This window comes from Hemiscyllium ocellatum, chromosome 27 (genome assembly GCF_020745735.1).
Source record: "Hemiscyllium ocellatum isolate sHemOce1 chromosome 27, sHemOce1.pat.X.cur, whole genome shotgun sequence".
In the NCBI taxonomy this organism is placed as follows: domain Eukaryota; kingdom Metazoa; phylum Chordata; class Chondrichthyes; order Orectolobiformes; family Hemiscylliidae; genus Hemiscyllium; species Hemiscyllium ocellatum.
The window spans coordinates 14,136,387-14,157,339 of NC_083427.1; positions in this window are offsets into that span (position 1 = coordinate 14,136,387).

The window sequence follows — 20,953 nt, forward strand, 5'->3', positions numbered from 1 at the left end:
CAAATGCTTTACTTCAGTAGATGTAGGCAAACTTCCCTGACACGACCCTCATCAATCATCTTCTTCAACACTTCAAAAAAAAACGTAATGGATTTTTTCAGAGAAAGCTTGCCCCTCAAAAAGCAATTCTGACTATATCGAAGAAAGCAATTATTTCTCTAAAACAGAGTAAATCTTGCTTCTAGGAATATTTTTCCGAACATTTCCTCCCACATATGCAAATCGCACCATCATATAATTTCTAGGATTGTCGCAATGTTTATTTTTAAATGGAAGCACAGCATTGTGTATTCTTCAGTCTTCTTATGATTGTGCTAAACACCATACAAAGATCTCAGTTAAAATCCGAGCCAGCACACAGTTATCTTCTCATTTGCTTCCTTTAGCATTCTGAGTCAAATCCCATCATGTCCAGAAAATGTGTCGACTTTGCGTTTCTATTTCAAGGTGCCTATACTTCCATCATTAAATATCAGTATTCCCCAGAATGTCACATAACCCTCACTAAATTTATCATGATTTATATCACTCTCTGTAGTAAATTTCACTGCGAAGTACTCAGTACGTGCCTCACTCACTTCCTCTTTTGTCACTGAGTGGATTATCTTTTCTCTCCCAACGCTCCAGCTCCCAGTATATGTACAAAATGACTTGGCTAATCTGCAACCTTACTTGTCAAGGACCTGTTAAGGCTCCTACTCGGCCTATAAATTTCCTGCAAATTTATCAGGGAATGCTTCTTTCCTGAAACTCGCATATGCTTACTTTTTTAAACTTTTTGACTACCTTTTCAGCATCACATTTTAATCGAAGTTCCCAAGTTTTACCAACGTTATGTTTTCGCCTCATAGGAAAATGCTGTTTCTGCGTTCTAATGAAGTGGACGTTAATAAATGTCAACGTATCAGACGGGTGTTTACACCACAACAGCCGCCCAAATCTACTTTTCAGGAATTTGTCTGACAGTGTTCTAATTATTTTTCTCCCAATTTAGCACGTTCACCCACTATCATTCTTATCTTTTTTTCCATAACTATCTGAAAATTCACGGAATTATAATCACTTGTTCCAACATGCTTCCACACTGAAAACAATTGAGACCAATTTCCCAATGTGTTGTATTATCCCTTAAACTGTTGGACCAACGACGTACTAATTCAATTAAATTTTCTGGAAGCAAATTCATCCCGGTCTAAGTTTTCTGGCAGTAAGCAATCCTAGTCAATATTTGGGAAGTGCAGACGCTCAATACAACAATCATGTAACATTGCCATACAAATTCTTCCCTTCATTTGCCACAAGCAAATTTTCCATATTTCAATCCCTTAATGCTGATGGAACTTACTTATTCTTATTTTGTTCTTCATATGTGGTTTCTTTGGATGAACCCTCCGAGATCTCTTATCTTAGTGTATTGGAACGTTTTATTTCATCAGCAGTGTCACTCTAACCATTTTTATATCCCTCTCTTTCTGGTCTAGAATTCGTAAATGATGACAATAGAACAATCAGATTCACTGGCGGCCGTTCTGAATAAAACAAAATCTGCCACTCAGCAAGCCATTAAATCAGAAAATTTAATGGTAACTAATTTAGAGCAAGTGATATGTTTTTACAATCAACTGGAGACGGCGACCAGTTCCCTGGATGTTTGTGGTAAATACTACATATGCTGCAAAAGGTGATTCATTTAAAACATGATAACTATGTTTAAAAAACAACATATATACTCAATTTAATCGGTACTTTTCAATGATTCAATTCTTCCAGTGAATGAATCGATTATCGGAATGATTCAGTCGCTGTCAAAGTCCACATTTCCAAACTTAAACAACAACTTGCTACGATAATTCAATAATAGAAACAGTGGCAGGAAAATAACAGAAATGCATCTGCAATGCGATATTATGAAAGCACCATGCAGTGGAGCATTCTTATGTAACAAGTGAATTACATGTACACTGCTCTTCCTTATATTATGGCGAATAACGACATTGTTAAGAACACAGTGGAATAACAATTGCACAGTGGTAATGACGTGTGATTTCAATTGTGTTAAAGATTATGAATTATACACGTGTTATGAAGGAACAAATCACAGCAAAGATGAAATGTCAAGATATAGTGAATAAAATCAACATTATTTATTCAAACATTATTTCTAGCTATGCAATAAAATATGGTAAATGAACAGTTAATATTGTAAAACGAAAAGAAACTGTATAATTAGACAATTTAAAACAGTGAACAGAAAAGGACATTTGTAATGGCAAACATGTATTCTGCTAAATAACGCAAAGAGCAATTGCAATGTCCATACAACTGAGGAAAAATTTGCAAAGATCTATCGATTCTTGCATGTATTAACTGACTTTCATACTCTACCTGGAACTCCAATTAGTGCAAGGATAGGGTAGTAAATGGCAAACACCAGACCACTTAGGATTTCATGCATTTCTATCAACTGCTCCGAGAATGCTATGCACTTCTGTGGAAAAACTGTTGTATTTATACTCCGGGGATAACAAGTGATTTTACATTAATTGCAGCTGTTGTGACAAACATGTCGTTTCAACCTTAGTTTAATTCGTGTTTATACTTTGGCAGGTCTTAAATGTCTTTCATCGAATGTAACAATATTCAAAATTCTAAATTGAAATTTATTCATGGAAATAAAAATGTATCTGAGTTCCACTTATTCGTAAATGAGTTAAAGACCGAGATTTTGGTATCGTGTCAGGCAACTGACTGCGCTGCGAAACTCCGTGAAGGTCCAGGTAGTTTCCCTCTGAACATTAGTCAGTCCGTGTGGTCATTAATATGGTAGGCAAAATTCCAATCTTTCACTGCACAATAGTGGTGTTAGAACTTCTGACATATTCAGTAAGGCCAGATGCAAATAAGTGCCATTACATTTAGTGCACACAGGCCTAATTCTTCGTGATAACGTTAAAGGAAGACTTGCTCACATCTGTGTCATTATCTTCGAAGCTAGAAAAGCATTTTCCCAAGTATTTTGTCATTAAACTCGATGTAAGCTTATCCAACTAAGGGGTTTTGTACTCAATGCCAATCTATTCACCCAATGTGACTTCAGGTGAAGCTTTAGTACAAAAAAGATGAGCATAATGACATTGTATGAATCTAAATTCAACTTAGCACACATATGATCAGAATGATTCAATTCCTTACAGTAAGTTCTCATACATTCCTAACGATGTGGACTTCAGCGTGACTAAAGACAGTTTGGCCTTGCACAGTTCAGAATGATTGTTTTCAAGTTCATTAGTTCGCGCTGCAGTTCAAGACATTTGTCTTAAATCTATGACAGTGAAAGTCAGTACACGACACTATTAGTTGAAAATTCTGTTTGAATATTTCCGATCAGTTGGACAATCGTTAGCTTATTGTGTATAGAGGAGTAAAAAGTGATGTCTGCAGATGCTGGAGATCAGAGCTTACAATGTGTTGCTGGTTAAAGCGCAGCAGGTCAGGCAGCATTCAAGGAACAGGAGAATCGACGTTTCGGGCATAAGCCCTTCATCAGGAGGGCTTATGCCCGAAACGTCGATTCTCCTGTCCCTTGGATGCTGCCTGACCTGCTGCGCTTTAACCAGCAACACAATTTCAGCTTATTGCATATAGAACCTGAGGTGAAGCATTGCAGTTTTATCAGTATTTAACAAGTGCAGTTGAATTTTAAATGGCAACATGCGGACGAGAGTGTACCATTTTGTTATATTCTGAAAATAAATCTTGCACAAATGTGTTGTGTAAGACAGTGGACGTTCTAATCTGTAAATGTTGTTGCATCCAAAAATCGTATTACACCTTAGTGGAATGATTTCGTCCATTGAGATGATAATTTTCTCAACAATGAATTTTTAGTTAGGCATAATTCATCCAGCTCTGTCAATTTGTTTTTGTTCTTTAATTGCTGCGAAAGTTGAAGCAATTTCATTTTAATCGAATTTCTTTTCACGTTTCACACTCCAGTAATCCTGCTTTGACATTTAATGCATAATGGATTACCGCAACAAGTCTACTGGAATTCAGTACTTTGATGCTGTGCTGAAACATATTTAATATATCGTGTATTTTTGTTCTTTAGTTTGAAAACAAGTACAAATTATGACTGGAAAGAAATCAATGAATGATTTAACAATATTCATGTCAATTAATAATTTGTTGATTGCAATTATCAATGAGATGATGAATAAAGACAATTTGCTCTTTGTTATTGACACCTGCGTCTCCTTCATGCTCTTGCTGTTCTGTGATCAGCAAAGGCCTTAGTTTTATCTCCTTTTAACACCACTTTAATAAAATTGCGATAAGACAATACGTTTGTTTTTTCCCTCAACTCCACGTCCTTAACTAATAATTTCTCTCTCTTTCCCATGGATGTGAAATCGATATGCATGCATATCGCCCATCAAGATACTATAAGACCTCTTCAACTCCTCCTGGGGAAGCAAAATGCCTGAACTGTCAGCATTTATGACCATCCTCTTCTGCATTGCAGACGTGGTTCTCACTTTCAACAAATTCTCCTTTAACTCAGGTCAAAGCGGCAGTAATGACTGTCATCAAGGGGGATAAAGAAGTCGTTGTGAGTCACATGCAGCGTTCGACTCAGGCTCCCACTGGCAATTCTTTCATAGATACAACTATTAACATAATCATGCTCATTTTCTCACGTGTTCACATCTGGATCATTTTCATCATTTCCTCCAATATCTCCTCTGCTCTCATCGTCCCCTGATCCAACTCTGATATCAAATGCACCATGCTAATTTTCACATGTTCAGTGATGACAGTGAATCCCAGCTCACTGTCATCCCTTTGCGTTGCTTTACAGCAAATAAATTATCTAACTGATTTGTTCTCATCTGGGAAGCACCATTGGAAATTTAATTTCCCGCGATTAACTTCCTCATTTTCCCTTGGATCCGTTTCCGATTCAATGAAACTAATCAGAGCTTTGCTCTCATTTCTGACAGAAGATTGCTTTCTGATTACACATTCACAAAATAGCAGAAAGTTCAATCATGAATGTATTCTTTATCATCACTTCACTCTAGTTCATCTGCTATGACGCTCTGGTGCATGTCATGTTTCTTTCGACAACAATCCAATACGCTACAGGGCTTGCTCGCACGTAGAATCGTGTGAACATTTACAACTCTGCTGTTCATATTGTGAATCATGTTTCCTTCACTCATTTTTTTTTTTCTCTTGACAATGACTGGCTCCTGACGAAGAAAAAAATTAACATTCTTGTAGTAAGTCCCTTGTTGACCCTACTTCCAACACTTCTACTGACATCACTTTCGAATGACCAAAGCTGCTCTTAGTACGGCTTCTTTAGATTGGCAGGTTTCAAGTTAAACACAAGTGGTTTCCATGACTTAGTGTGAAAGTCTGAAATTATATTCTTAAACAACTCTATCTTGCTCTCTTGATGAAAGGAGCTTGTAAAAAATGACCTCATCAACTTAGCACCTTTCAAAGGCGCTCTCTCCGACTTGGTGATGACTTGTTTTTTATTCACAACCCTACTCTGAATCACCATTCGTCATTTCTGTGCGTGAACATATTGGGCAAGTACAGCTGTGACTTTCGTGATACCACCAAATTGTGAGAATGCTATGCATTAATATATGTGCTTTATCCAGTTTTTCCAGAGAGAGATTGGATGGCAGGAGCGGAGCAGCCTATGAGAGTTTTCTTAAAGTACGAGCAGCGCAAGCAGCCTGCATGCGTTTGGTTAACAACAGAATCAAGGGTTAAATTTTTAGTTTGTAGCGATTGTTAATGGGTTCTCAGTAGTGTTGGAAGGCAGTAAATCTCTCCCAGTAGCTACAATCTTTTTCTCTGTGCTTTCTCCTGGAAATTGCTTTCCCCTCCTGAGCTGCTGGAGTCACGTGTGGGAACATTCTGTTTTCTGAGTTTGCCTTTTGCAGAGAAGGTTTTTATGGGATATTGTAGTATTGGCAGAGTTACAGTTTAGTCAAACACTAATCTATCAAACCGTTGCGTTATCCAATCGAGCTAGGTTTTCTAAATTCTTCTTTCCTTTGTTGCATTGCAAGAAATGCCATCGACATCATTGGAAATTCCAAATGAAGCATTTTGAATTGGAGGCAAAAGGAGACGATCGATGAGCCAGAACAGAAGAAAAACTAGACAGCGAGACAGGCTGAACTCTAAGTGCTGGCAATTCGAGAGGAAAGTCGACTTAAAAGGGCATGGGTGAACGTACAGATTCCATTTGGATTTAGTGATGTGAATTGTGATGAGGAGCACTCTTCTTTACCAAAGGAGGATGAAGATGTGTTAAAATATGTTCAAACGTTGCCGAAGTTTGACGAGGATTATATAGAAGCATGTTTCATTTCTCTTGAGGAAGTGGCAAACCAAATGAAATGGCCAATGGCAATGTCAGTACGATTGATTCAAACAAAGTTGACAAGCAGAGGCAAAGCGTTGCTTTCATTATCAGTCGACGCACTTAGGGCAGAGAATGAGTTGAAAAATGCCATTGCAACTCATATGGACACGTACCAGAAGCAGACAGGCATCATTTCAGGTTTCAGAGCAATGCACTGGCCATTGTGCATTGAGTAACAAGTTTTATAATTTTAATAGCAATTAAGTGCCTTCAAAATAGATCAAATATATGCTTGCTGTTAGAGAGACGACAGTTTTGGCAGTGTTCAAATCTTCACATATTAACGCATTGAGAAGTCATGTTGTAGGCTGATAGCTACAAGATAAACACTGTACACGGCAGATGATAATGAATTGATTCACAAACTCAACTTTTGCTTCCAACATAAATTTCAATCGGAATCATAAAAATAAATGCTCAGTTGGAAAATGAACAGTCGATCTCATTGGGCAGAATAAATGCGGCTTGCCAGAGTCTAAAAAAGAAACACATGGAGGGCAAAGTGAAGCTCAAAAGCCACTGGACAGTCAGGAAGCTGGTATTGCAGGATGTAATGGTTCCTGATATGTGGTAACGAATTCACAAAGCTACACGTTGAAGCACTAGTCGAAAAGAATAATGATACAGCGGTTGAATTTCAGTTTTAGAAACAATATTAGATTGAGGGATTGAGGACAGGTAGAGTACAAATTTGATATTATTTTAGTTCCAGAGAAATTGCCTTAATTATTCCAAAAAGATGATAACTGAATCCGTTCTATCAATAACGCTACACAGATGAATGTGAGTTGTCACAGTGCGCTACTATCGTAAAAATGACGCCTTTATGAGGACGTAGTGACCATTGTGTTTCATCGGAGATAAGAAATGGGCACACGTTCATCAAGTTACATTACGGGGGGGTAAAAGAACTGAGGTGTTGAGGGAAGGACGTGCAATATGGGAGTCAGAAAAGGTGAAGCAAAACATAAAACAAAATATTTTAATTGGACTGGAATGCAAAAGGTTAAACTGAATTTTGCTGGAAATTTTGGGTAATTGGAAAACCTCAGGCAGTGATAAAACCAACAACCTCACATTTTAGAAACCACTTACAAGTGACCGAATGTATTGTTTATTATTCATACTCAAAAGAAAGCAGAAGTGCAAATCAGTATTTGTTCATCAGACAAGATGTGAAACTAAATTTTCAGAGGCCATTTAATGACACAATATCGATTGTTATGGTTCTGGGGAAAAAAACCCCACAGAAGTCAGGCAGCTTCTGAGGGGCAAGAGAGTCCACGTTATTGGCTGGACTCTTCATCCGGACAGCACAGTGAGGCCTGAACAGTGTGTTACATTGGATTTCAGATGCTGCCTGGCCTGCCGTGGTTTTCGCAGCACCACACTTAATCGACTCTGGCTCTCTAGAACTTGCAGTACTCACATAACTCCATAATACAGTATCATGTATGAAAGAATCGTAGTAGACTGACTCAGTTTTGTTTCTTTATTATGTAAACTTGCAATGCGAACAAAATTGAACCAAATTTTGCTTTTCAATTTTTGGAAGGAAGTTATGGAAAGCAGAGGAATAAAGCAATACAAGTCCAACGAGGAGCATCGGGGATTTCAGTGAATGACCACTAGATCCCCCACAACTTAACAAAGAGCTGTTATGGTTTCCTACCATACCTCATAATTCTCAATGTTTCGTTTCTTTCTTGCTTTCTTTTCCTTTTGCTTCTAACTCAATCTGCTACAATTTCAATTGATGTTTAGCCATTTCCAATTTTTCTGATGGGGTTTCCGGCAAATTTAAATGCAGACCTATTGCATCTTCTCTAGGAGACACAGGCAACTTGAGTTCCAACTCGTTTAACAATTATAGCATTTTTTCCTTGTCAACTCTTTGCAAAAGCTCAAACTTCACTCCTTCCACCCACATAAAACTCCCAAGTGACTGAAACAGTCATTGCTACACCACGTGCTCATTAACCAAACAAATTCAACATCCGAAGCAAAAGACAGTAAGCCGGACTTCCTTTGAATCCAACAAACCTATTCCTAAACTGGAATGATATTATCAATCCCACCCGAGCTCCCATTCTTTTATGTTCCAGGTCAAAGGCCCCAAAAAAGCTTTAAGATGGTAGCCCAAATCCTACGTTTTCATGTTGTTTCCTCACAGATTTCTCTCAGAATGATGCAGCTGTTCAAACCGATTGGCTTTAAGTAACACAGAACGTATTTAGACATCACAAAACAAAAACAAAAGAAAGCAGAATTTTTATTTGAAAACCCGATTGACGCAAAACCCCAGAATTTAATGAAGAGTTGTTCTGACTTTTTGCTGCAGCCCATAAACACACATCTCGACAGAAAGATAAATTCATACACAGATTCTTGCAGGAGAGAGGGGAGCAGCCCATCATCATTGGCTGAAGCATGGAATCTTCCTATTTTCCAACAGTTTCCCTGGGCCTCCTGTTAAAACTAAAGCAAACCCGGGGAAAAGAAGAACTTGAACCGGGAAAACTGACCTCTCTGCTTCATTTTACAAGTTCTCCATAAAAAACCTAAAAGCCCTTTTCTATGATTATTGCCTTATTGTCGAGTTAAAGCAAAATTTATTGAAGGTAGGGACAAGTTAATCGAGGCAGTTGAGGGTATTTTTGGAGGGGGGCTGGATTGGTCGGATGGAAATGAAGAAGTGGAGAGTGCGGAGTCCATCCTCGTTTGGTATAGCCGCACAAATTGACTGCACGCCCACAGTGAAAATAAAGCGCTGCGGGCTGGGGAACTGGGGGCCCTGATAGATGGTCGCAATGGCATGAAACGGAAGTCAGTTTGGACAGGACACTCCCAGTACTGCCTGGAGACTGCGGAACTAATGGCGGTGGGATATGGAGTCAGTCAGAAATGGGCCATGAATTTCGAACAGCGAGTGGTTTCTCCAACTGGAAGTGAGAGGAGCAGGGTTTTGCAAACTTGTGATTTTTTTACTGGATATGAAACTGATTTCTTTTTTGCTGAGCTGGTGCATTCTACGTTGGATTTAGGAGAGTAGCTGTCCTCCACACGCAAGGAAAAGGGAAGCCGTAAGCTGGGGCAGGGTTGAGGAGACAGAATGGATGTGCGTCTGAATTGCTGAGAGGGTGGAAGAGAGAATCCAGAGAGAAAGTTGTTGGTGGAGGCATTGGAGTTATTCCAAGAATAGAGCATCAAAGGTGGATCCAAATTTGGAGCGTTTAAAATGTACCTCCAGGCCTTGAGATGTGAGATAATTGTGAAGACAGCAGCTGTGCAACGTTACTTGGCTGTGGTAACACAATCACAGAATAGCTTCCGATGTTTCGGTTGTGCTCGTGCGCAGCGCGCAGAAATTTACAAAGTGTCCCTCAGATAATAGCACTAATAGTTACACACCAATTCAGTAAAAGGGTTTTGAAATAAACATATCTATTTTTGGTAACTAAATCTCATTGATTTAGATTTTTTTTTAGATTAGGTTAGACTTACAGTGTGGAAACAGGCCCTTCGGCCCAACAAGTCCACACCGACCCGCCGAAGTGCAACCCACCCATATCCCTACATTTACCCCTTACCTAACACTACGGGCAATTTAGCTTGGCCAATTCACCTGATCCGCACATCTTTGGACTGTGGGAGGAAACCGGAGCACCCGGAGGAAACCCACGCAGACACGGGGAGAACATGCAAACTCCACACAGTCAGTCGCCTGAGTCGGGAATTGAACCCGGGTCTACAGGCGCTGTGAGGCAGCAGTGCTAACCACTGTGCCACCGTGCCGCCCTTTTAATCTCGCTTTCCTTTTTCTTAAAAAGTAGTTGAAATTGACCTAACCTTTATCATCTGACATGAACAGTCTGATTCATCGTTCTTTTCAACCTCTTACCCCATCTGCCTCAGAAAAGATGGAAGTTTTGCTACTCCGGATAGTTTAAAGCTGGATGAATGGGTATAGACTTTTATTTTTGCTCTAATGATGTTGAGTGCCTGTAAATGTCAACAGTTCCCTATCCCCCATGTGCTGTCCCTCACGCCCTGAGGTGTTTGAATCCTGTTCTATCGCTCTGTTCTCGAGTATAGTGATCAAATCAGTTGTAAATGTTTGAAAAGTACATTTGCCACATGTACAGTTCTCACGCACATCAAGTCTTTAACCCGAAGACAATGTATCACTAAATATATTCTGGCGAGACATAAAGAAGGGCAAAGACCAGCAGTTGGAAATTAAACATAATTTTTGATACAATATCTAGTCAGGTTGGCACTCGAATCTTGGTTGCAATTTCAGGAAGAGTAGACTTTCTCTAACCGTTTGTTCAGTAACAACTTTGATATGAAAGATCCATGAATAACTCTGAGAAAATAAGTAGTAGTTTCAGTTCAACTGTTCACTGACCAACAAAGGAAACCTCGCTGCATTCACCGTGCCCAGTTAACAGATGGAAGGACCAAGGAAATTATCAAAGAACTATTGAGCGGGAAACAAACCAAATTCTATTAAAATGCCCAAGTGTCAAGGCTACAAGTCCTGCTGGTAGTTACTCCAGACTAACTCCCACTCCAAGTTAGTCATTATCCTGAATTGGAAATGCATCCCAATTCAATCAGTGTCGCTGGATCAAAAACTTGTATTCACTTGCTAACGGTCCTCCTTTTGTCATGACGTGACAAATACAGGAGCAGTTCTTGGGGGTAGTTTGCCAGCACTTTCTCCAGGGCAATTAGGAATTGAGAATGCAGGCTAGTGCAACCAGCGACATCCACGTACTGTGAAACAATGGTTAAATTACAGACACAATTTCAATTGTTGTTATGTCTTCTTCAAAACGAGACGATCTCCCTAAGAACACTGAGGCTCTTCTGCAAGAGGTTCCATTCACTGACTGGCAGTTCGGCCCTCTCGGTCTCACAACGCCATTGGGTGCACAAGGCAGTGAGGTTGAAGAATCCTGAGACTCAGCAGCAGAATACTGAGAGCTGAGAATACAGCCAATGTCTTCCAGTATCTACTTTTTTTTAATTGCAGAGTGGGCAAGACAATAGTGTACCACAGGAAACGGCATCAGCACAGGAAATGACATCATCAATATAAGGAAAACTAAACACATAGGTAGAAAACGGGCCATGTTACCAGCGTTTCATCCAGAGGCTCAAAGATAATATTACCTAGTATGGTGATGAAACGTTAGAAAACGAACCTTCCAGTTCAGCAAGCAAATCTACATCCAGGACCTCGACCTGAGCTACAAATCTTCACAAAAACTCTCTACCACTCGATATCGCATGAGAAAATTGTTTCCTTCAAGTAACTATTGACAAGATAAAATGTGCCATTACAGCAAGATCTTTGTTTTTCTAAATGTTGTCTCCACCCCCACCCTGGGCATGTCTACCTTGAAGGGTGTTTTTCACAATCCTTATGATTTTTCGATCCACATTATTGAGCATAATTTTAGATTCGGTAACTGTACCTGCCCCATCATTAATGCTATTTTCCACTTCTGTGACGTCAGCCTATGTCGCCCCTGCACCATCGATCTGCTGTTCAGTCCCTCTTCAACGTCTCAGAACGTGACGATTTCAACTTCCTCTTGACTGTCGTCTCAAGTCCTATTGTGTGTTGATTTCAGGTCATCAAAAACTCGGTAGTTGTTGCTCTCACTCGCACAAAGTACTTACCTGTCAGTACTGACCTTGCCGGCCTACATTGACTTCCTACTTGGAACAGTGTTAATGGGCGATGGCACCACAAAGGCTTTGTCACTGAGCTCATAATCCAAAAGGTCCAGCATAGAAATGCATTCAATTCGCTTTTCAGAAACTGGCACAGTTTCAATTTTATTCATTAAATCTGCAGATAGAAACTGGTGCATGGTTTTGAATTAAAAGCCTTTGTACTATTGTTCCAACGTGAGAGAAGTTAAATCACAGGCACGTTCAAAGCAGAAATTATGAGAGGCACAATTCACCAGATTGCAAACTGTGTGTGGAGAGAGCAAACAAATTCAAAACCAAACATGACCATTTGGCCTGTTGGGTTCTTGCTAGCCTGCAAGGAAAATAACCAGTCTTCCCGCTTATGACCGTGTGTTTTATCTTGCAATTTCTATGTTGTAGATTTTCATCATTCTTTCTCCAAGACTGATGCACGAAACACACCATTCACTTCAATCCCAGCTTTTAAGACTGCGTAGCAGTCAACCCGACTGGAGATATTTTGAATATTCTGACACTGGTTAGGCCAGCGGCACCTAAGAATTGAGAACTGACAGCCCACCTGCTTTTCACGAAACTTTATGATGACAAATTATTTATCCAAAAGTCCAATGGGAGGAACGAAGTGAAGTCTGAATTTAGAATAGGTTGTTAGTCTCCAGATGATTTTTCGTTGGAGCACAATACCTATTTGACTAAGAAAAACAGTTTCTACCGCATTGCGTTATCATTACTATAAAATCAAACTTTGCAACAGCGGAGAATTGAATCAGAGCCAATCACACCCATGAGGCTTCCTGGCAAACTGACTTTACAAGTTCTGCAATCCTGCGTTCTTGTTATTGCAATGTATATAAATGCCTCCTCTGCAACTTTCCAGAGTCCTTGGGGATTCCCAACCTCAACACCAAATTCACACCAAATACCAAAGGAAGTAAAGAAGCAGCATAACCTTGTTCAACAAAACGGGCTGAAGAAAGGGAATTGATCAGGCAACATTTGTTTAAAAAAAAACAGAAGTAAATTTTGGCACTTACTGTGATTTCGCCAAGAACACGTATGCAGCACGTTCTGTTCACAATGCATATCTGCACCCTCTGAATGTGGCAAGTAGTTCGGGTTTGAAATGTGTTGTTTAAGGGTGCTTGAGGAATCATATAGTTTTTATTCAGAAATTAAGGACGTACAGGGTAAAGGCAGAAATATGAAACAAGATGATATGATCAATTATAGAGGCCTAACACTTGATGTGATGAACGGTCGACTTATTGGATGACAGATGTCTGTGATTCTTTTAAGACAAAATCAGTGTAGCACTTTGTCATTGATCTCCTGATAAATTGCATGGCAACATTAACTATTTTCTAAGATTATGACCTGGTCGAGGGAGTGCGAGTCTCAATAGTGGTGCACGTAACAATAATTCTTTGTGGTGCAGGGATTCTCTTATCTATGGAACAGGACATGAATGTTCAGGCATGGCGCTGGTTTTGGTAGAACATGAGCAGAGCCTGAAATGGCAATAAGCGGGTATCTGTTTCTGCGCAGCGAGAAGGTGCTGGATGTGCCGGAAGAAAGGACTGATAAATCGAGGAAGTGCAGATTCATGGAAAATTCTGTGTCAGCAAAAATCCGAAATAAGAACCTTCCCGTCTTTCCTTCCCATTAATGAGAATGACGGCCCCAGACTTGATCCGAGGGCTCGGCCTTGCTGCGTGTTGCCATCTCTCATGTGTGCAGGGGTCATCAGGACACGAGTGAGAAAATCATTTTTTCAAGAGTGAAATGCTTTAAAAGTGTGAAAGGAGCTTCTTGTTCAGAATGGAGATACGTTGTTCAACAAGCTCTATTAGATATTCACACCAAATGTTTTATTGATGTGGCAGAAGGAAAAATAAAGAAGCAAATTCTGTTCCCTGGTTTCCGCCATGTCATGCACATCATGCCGATGTCTAAAACCGTTGTTCTCAGGGAAGTCACATGACGACATAGAACAGCATCTCGTAACTTTGAGCAGGTACCGTTCTCGAATCGAGACAGTATCGACCAAAACGACGTGAAAAGTTGAGAAGGCAATGCGTTAAAGTATCCTGGGCCAGACGAAGGAAACATTGTAATTTTCTTGTCTTTTCATATGGACAGTTAATGAGGGATTTTTAAGCGTCCTTTGCAGTGGAATTGAAGAGGATCATTTATGTGTAGCAAATTGAAAACAAGATAAACATCTGTTGCTTATGACTTGCTGTCCTGCGGCCTCAATAATGAAATTTATAAACAAATCACAGCATATTCCTAGAAGCTATGCAGGCAAGAAACTCAAACTAAACTTAACAGAATCTCTATGTTCATCTGGATCTGGATATTAGCCACCTTTCAGAAGAAGCATTAAGTTCCAAGACATTGCTTCTTGCAACACATCTGTTGTTTAGCATCATCTCTGTCCAAATATCGAATGTGTGTCCAGTAAACTTTTTATTTTTCTCGAAGTCATAATGCAGACAGCTTTGTATTTGTTATCACAAAACAACAGCGCGACGGAATTGTAAAAGTGCTGAAGGCATCATTCAGCCCACTGCACTCGTTCTAAGTATTTTTCTCCTGTTAATTCCTGTGTTTATCCTGTAGCTCTGCACTTTGTTTCCCTAAGTTACTGATTGACTTTTTCTATTGATTTACTTATTGTCACGTGCAACGACGTATCGTGAAAAACTTTATTTCTGAGCATACAGCAAGATGATAGTAAACAAGGATGCACAGATCAAAAAGACTCAGAACAGATGCATATAGCTTACATTGCTTATTGAGGCAAGGGAGCTCATAATCTCTCGACCAATGGCATAGACGAACGTGTTCCTGAACCTGCTCGTTTGTGCAGTCAGGCTTCTGTGTATTCTGCCTGATGGAAGAGCATGCGTGTGATCACTACGGGGTTTGCAATGGAGTTTTGATGATGTTGGGCAATAACTCAATTCAACAATTCTGATAAATGTAGTGAATGATACTTCCATGTATGACTAAAAATCACCAGATCATCAATGTGCACCACACAACTGGGTAATCCAGGAATGACCGTTTTGGTTACTGTTCCAAATGTGGCTGGCACATTTTTTCATAGCAAATGTCATGATTTTAATTTGATAAGTCCATTCAGCATTACGAAATTGTCTTCACTTTTTCAGATAAAAGTACCTGCCAGTATCGGCTGAGCAAGTCCAACTTAGAAATATCAGTTGTTTGTCCCACTGCTTCAATCCAGTTTTCCAAACAAGGAATCAGATATGAATCAGACCTCATAATTGCTTCGACTTTGCGATAGACTGCTGTTGGTGAGTTCCAGTTACTGCAATACATTTCGATTATGTTGTCTTGTAAAATTCGTTCGATCTCCACTTGGAACGGTGCCAAATATAAAAGTTAAGCCTGTAAGTATGTAGCTTAACAGGAACAGCATCTCCTATATCTATATCATGCATAATTACGTAAACACTTTCCTGATAATTTCCAAATGTCTCCCCATGCGTTAGCAATATCGCATTCAGGTCATTTTGATGATCCTTTCGAAGCTAACTGAATAATTTATTCCAATATTTGACAACTTTCTCATTGTGCAATTTAATTTAGAACATAGGACATAGACAATACAGCGCAGAACAGGCTTTTCGGCCCTCGATGTTGCGCCAACCTGTGAACAATTCTCAGCTGGAAAAGCTCCTGAAATGGGAGAACTTGGCACTTCACTTCCATTGCATGTAAGTGTTAAAAAAACTAAAAGCCATTTTCTGTCATTGTTGCCGTGGGCAGATTCTGCTGGTCAAAAGCAAAGTGGCTTCACCCAGTCAACTCAGATTCTCTGCTTCTAACTACTCCTTTTGAAAAAAAAATAAACTTCTGAAAGAGCAGCATCGTCGCAGTCATCAGTGAACTTGTAGATAGAGTTCGCTATAAATTTAGCAGCACAGTCGTGGTTGTACACGATGTACAGTAAGGGGCTGGGGATGCATCTTTGGCGGATCCTAAGATGGAGTCTTATCGAGGAGGAAGTGCAGTGACCTATCTTCACTAATTGTGGTCTGTGGGTCAGAAAGCTGAGGATCCAGTTGCAGTGGGTGGAGTCGAGACCGGTTATTGTAATTTTGAGATACCAGAAGTGGATAATTGTGTTGAAGGCGGAGCTGTAATTTATTATAAGGAGTCTGATGTAAGAGTTGGTACCGTCCATGGTTCAGGGGATTAGTGCAGGTTTAGGAGTGTGGCATGGGCTGTGTATCTGTTGGGTACATCGGTAAATTGTAGGGGTTCAAGGCAGGCTACGACACTGAAGTTGCTGTGGGTTACGTCCAGCGTCCTGAAGCACTTCAAATGAATACTGAAGTCAGAACCAATGGGTGGTCGTTCATTAAGATACACTGCATGTGCTTTCTCAGATAAGAGGGTGATGGAGGTCTGCTTGAATCAAGTGGAGACTTCGGCTTGTATGATGGAGAGGTTTCAGATATGGATAAATTTGTTCACCATGATCAAAACCCGCTTCAGTCTCCTTTAATCGAAAAAGAACAAACTCAGGTTCTCCAACGCAGCCTTTCAATTGATTATCACTATCCCTCGAACTCGTCTAACAAATTCACTCCATTCCCTGTCAGAGACTCTGTCATCTATCACGATGTGAGGTGATTTCTGGATTGGACAGACACAGATGTCAATTGCGCAGTGACATCACGCGCTCCCTGAGGATTTCCTCACCTCTGACATCTTTTTCCTCTGACTTCATTGTTTCTGAAACGCTTTAAATCGCAGGCCCCAGCTGGAGGATTTAAAGTTGAAAACTGAATGTGTCTCAGAGATATACTTAAATATTCATCTGCAAGTTTAAGCTTCTCCTAACAATTTCCAGTATCTTATTCCCTGACACTGAGTCTAGTAGGAGTGCTTTTATTCTGGATCAGAATCTGGACTCATCCATTGTTCTGTTTCGTTTCTGCCTGATCACCTCAATGGCATTGTCTCCTTTCCCCTATCTCATAATGAGTTGGTGTCGGCTCGGTTTAGTACTTAATTGGTACTTCTCCTGACTGGTCTAACTGAGGTTTCCATGCCTTGATCATATTCTGCTGACTTACAAGCTTCAGGAACAAGTAATTCTGGAGAATGCACTATACATACACGAATGGTGTGAAAACATTGCTGTTTAGACATCACTGATCAGACTCCAGATCACTAACTTCATTTGCCTGCAGAAATGATATTTGACCTTCCTGAAATGCTGCAGTCCTTGTGCTGCAGGAGCTCACACAATGCAGTTACACGTAAAGGCTGCGATCATTCACTCAGAGATGGTGAAGGAAACAAAAATGTCCAACTCAACAACATCCACTTTAATTTCAGTTGTACTATATTGGAAGCGATAAATCCAGCGCATTTCACAGTAATGAAATAAAAATAACTCCATACGGACAGCCAGAAGATGGTGTCTGGGTAGGTGACCAAATGAGCGACCCAATCAATAGATGTTAAGGAGTACACTGAAACCACAAAGTGAGGTTGAGAGCAGCAAGAGTTAGGGAAGAAATTCATAGCTAATTTTGGATGCACAGCCATCAAAGTTTGTTCAGTTAAAAATCAATGATAGGCAAGCATCCATAAACCGAGGAACATAGATATCATGCACTGCTCGAGGATATAACAGATGTGGGAAGGGCTTTGAGGGTGGAAGAACATTCAGAGAGAGGGAGGATTGTGAAGTTGGAGGAGATCGCTGAGAGGATTGTGAGGCTCCAAGAGGTTACAGGCATAGGGAGTGGTGTGAGTCAGGAGGACCTTACACATATTGGAAGGGTTTTGAGGTAAATGGACATCAAGTTTGTGAGGCTGGAAGAACTTACACAAATAGGGAAGATTTTGAACCTGGTGGATGTTACAGAGATAAGTAGGACTGTGAGCTTGGGAGAACTAAAAGAGTTAGGGAGGGTGTGAGGCAGGGATAAAGAGAGATGTGAGTGACAGAGGGAGTGTTGCGAGTCCAGAATAAATTACGGAGATGGGGAGCGTCGTGAGCCTGGAAGAGATTAAAGAGATCGAGAGGCATGTAATGCTGGAGGATGTTGCAGATATTGGGTGGATTTGAGGCTGGTGGAGTTAATAGAGAAAGAGCGAGATGTGCGAGGCTGCAGGTGGTTTCGAGCGATTGGGAGGAGCCAGCCTTTGAGGGATTTGTGAACAAGTTTGGAAATTGTGAAATTTTCATGCTCTAACACTATAAAATGTTTCATGGAAAGTGAGCACAAGGATGATGGATGCACAAAATTGATGCGGGTAAACAAATGAGCTGTAGTTTCGAATGGCCTGAAAGTTGCATGCAAGTTGAATGTTGGAAGACAGTCAAGTGTGTGTTCAGGTAGTTTAAGTTTAGATTAGATTACTTACAGTGTGGAAACAGGCCCTTCGTCCCAACAAGTCCACAACGACCCACAACCCACCCATTCCACTACATGTACACCTTTACCTAACAATACGGACAATTTAGCATGGCCAATTCACCTGACCTGCACATCTTTGGACTGTGGGAGTAAACCGGAGCACCCGGAGTAAACCCACGCAGACACGGGGGGAGCGTGCAAACTCTACACAGTCAGCTGCCTCAGTCGGGAATGGGACCCAGGTCTCTGGCACTGAGAGACAGCAGTGCTAACTACTGTGCCACCGTGCCGCCCACAAAGTCGAGAGGAAACAATGAAATTCATTACCTGTATGTCGAAGCTCTCTTTCCTTTTGTGTTTCTGTCGTATTGAGGCCATGGTATTGTGTCACCCCACAAGATGGAGCAGATTCGCTCCCGGAAGGGACAAACATTTATTTTTTTTTGATAATCCAACATTTCCATGGTCATTTCCTTTCTGAGTACTGCCCCTCAAGATAATAAATGCAATCACTACGTTTTGCCGTGTTTTTTTGTGTTAATTCTCACTTCCTTTTTACATATTAAATCTGCTGCACAGTGCATTAAATAGAGAGGACCTTCAGACAGGAAACTGAAAGTAAAATTCGAATCTGTATCTGAGAGAGTTGCTTCTTTTACCGTACCCCACGATAACTGGAGTTTGAACATGGAAGTGGAGTTACTGTTCACGTCATGCGTGTCGACGAGCCAGTCGACCACGCTCTCAGAACATAAATGCTGTCAGAATGGGTAAATATGAGGACTGCAGCAAAAATTCAGATGTTGTTCTGAGCTGAAACTTCATCAATGCAGTCACACTGAGGAGAGGCCGTTCACAGGCTCCGAATGTGGTAAACCATTCAATCAGTCATCAGATTTTCTGAAACACAGTGAGTTCATACAAGGCTGCTCCGTGTGTGGAAAATAATTTAAAGAGTCATGCATGCTGACCACACCGGGAGAAACTATTTGAGTGTTTTAACTGTTCTGTTGAATTGATTATCTAACACGGAAAACACTCTGATGAGAAGTTATTCAATGTGAGTATTAGTTCGGGAAAGTGTCTGGTCTTTACAAATACAAGCCAATTCACACTGGGGAGAGCATTTCTTAACTGTTCTGAATAGGGGAACACATTTACGGTTTCAACTGAGCTTCTGAGACGCCAGCGATCACTTGAGTGACATCAGTGGTGATACTTCACTGTGAAGTTGAGTCCGGAATGAATTGATAATATTGGTGCTGGTCTCTGTTGATGTAATTAAACTCCACTCCAGTTATAGGTATTAATACTCAGAATAGATGTTAAGTACTTACATTCTGTGTTCATCTCTATGTGTTACCTCCTTTCCATTTCTCAAATGGCAGCGATAAAGGGAAACATTTTGATAATCTGAAACGTTGGCCATTTAATTTTGCATCTTCATTTTAATGTGTTGCAGAAAAAAAGTACACCAGTGTGAGCAGATACAAGAGGAGATTTTATCTCTTTCTAATTCAATCTGACAACAGTTCATATTGGTACAATTCATTCAGCCTTACAAAGGTTCCAAGGTGCTTCCCAAGGCATCAGATACTCCGGCATGACACCGAACACGTGTATGAGGGAAGGCAGGAGAAAGCTCAGGCAAAGAGTTTGGGAGCGTGAAAATTTCCTCAAGGAGGAAACTGTCAACATTATCTTCCAAAACAAAGCATTTTGTGTCACTGACTGAAGGAGTTGCTTACAAATATCATTTTATCAGAGAAACTTGCATATCGTGGAAATGACGATGAAAATGTGAATGTGAATGTGAACAAGCCAAGTATGAAAGTTCAGTCAATTTCAGGTTCTGTATTCACCAGGATTTCCTGTTTTTTTCTTTTACCCGCCGTAGCCTCGGTATGATTCCTAGTTCCAGTCAATGAATATTGTACAATTCTAATCTGAAAATCGCTACATATAACAACTGATTCGAACAGACGGTGTAACGCTGTTTTCTTTTTTTTTGTAAATAAACTGCAAAGATCGATACCAAGATTTGGACAATTTAGACGGCTAGATGCTACCTGGCACGAGAATCCTTATAGTCCATTCCGCACAGTTTGTAGATGTCAGAAAGCAACAGGGCAAGATTGTCTCTTGAAGCTTATGTACAATAAGACAGCATGAAATCGTTACCTCGTTATAAATAATCCTTAAAGTACGTGATAATAGCTAATATTGCAACATCAAATAAAGATTATTTAAAAATATATGAACACCAATTTTACTGCAGTGTAGCTTGAAAAAGATTACTTTAGAAAAATGCACAGAAGAAATGATTCAGCATTTCCATTGAATTTCATCATTTCCA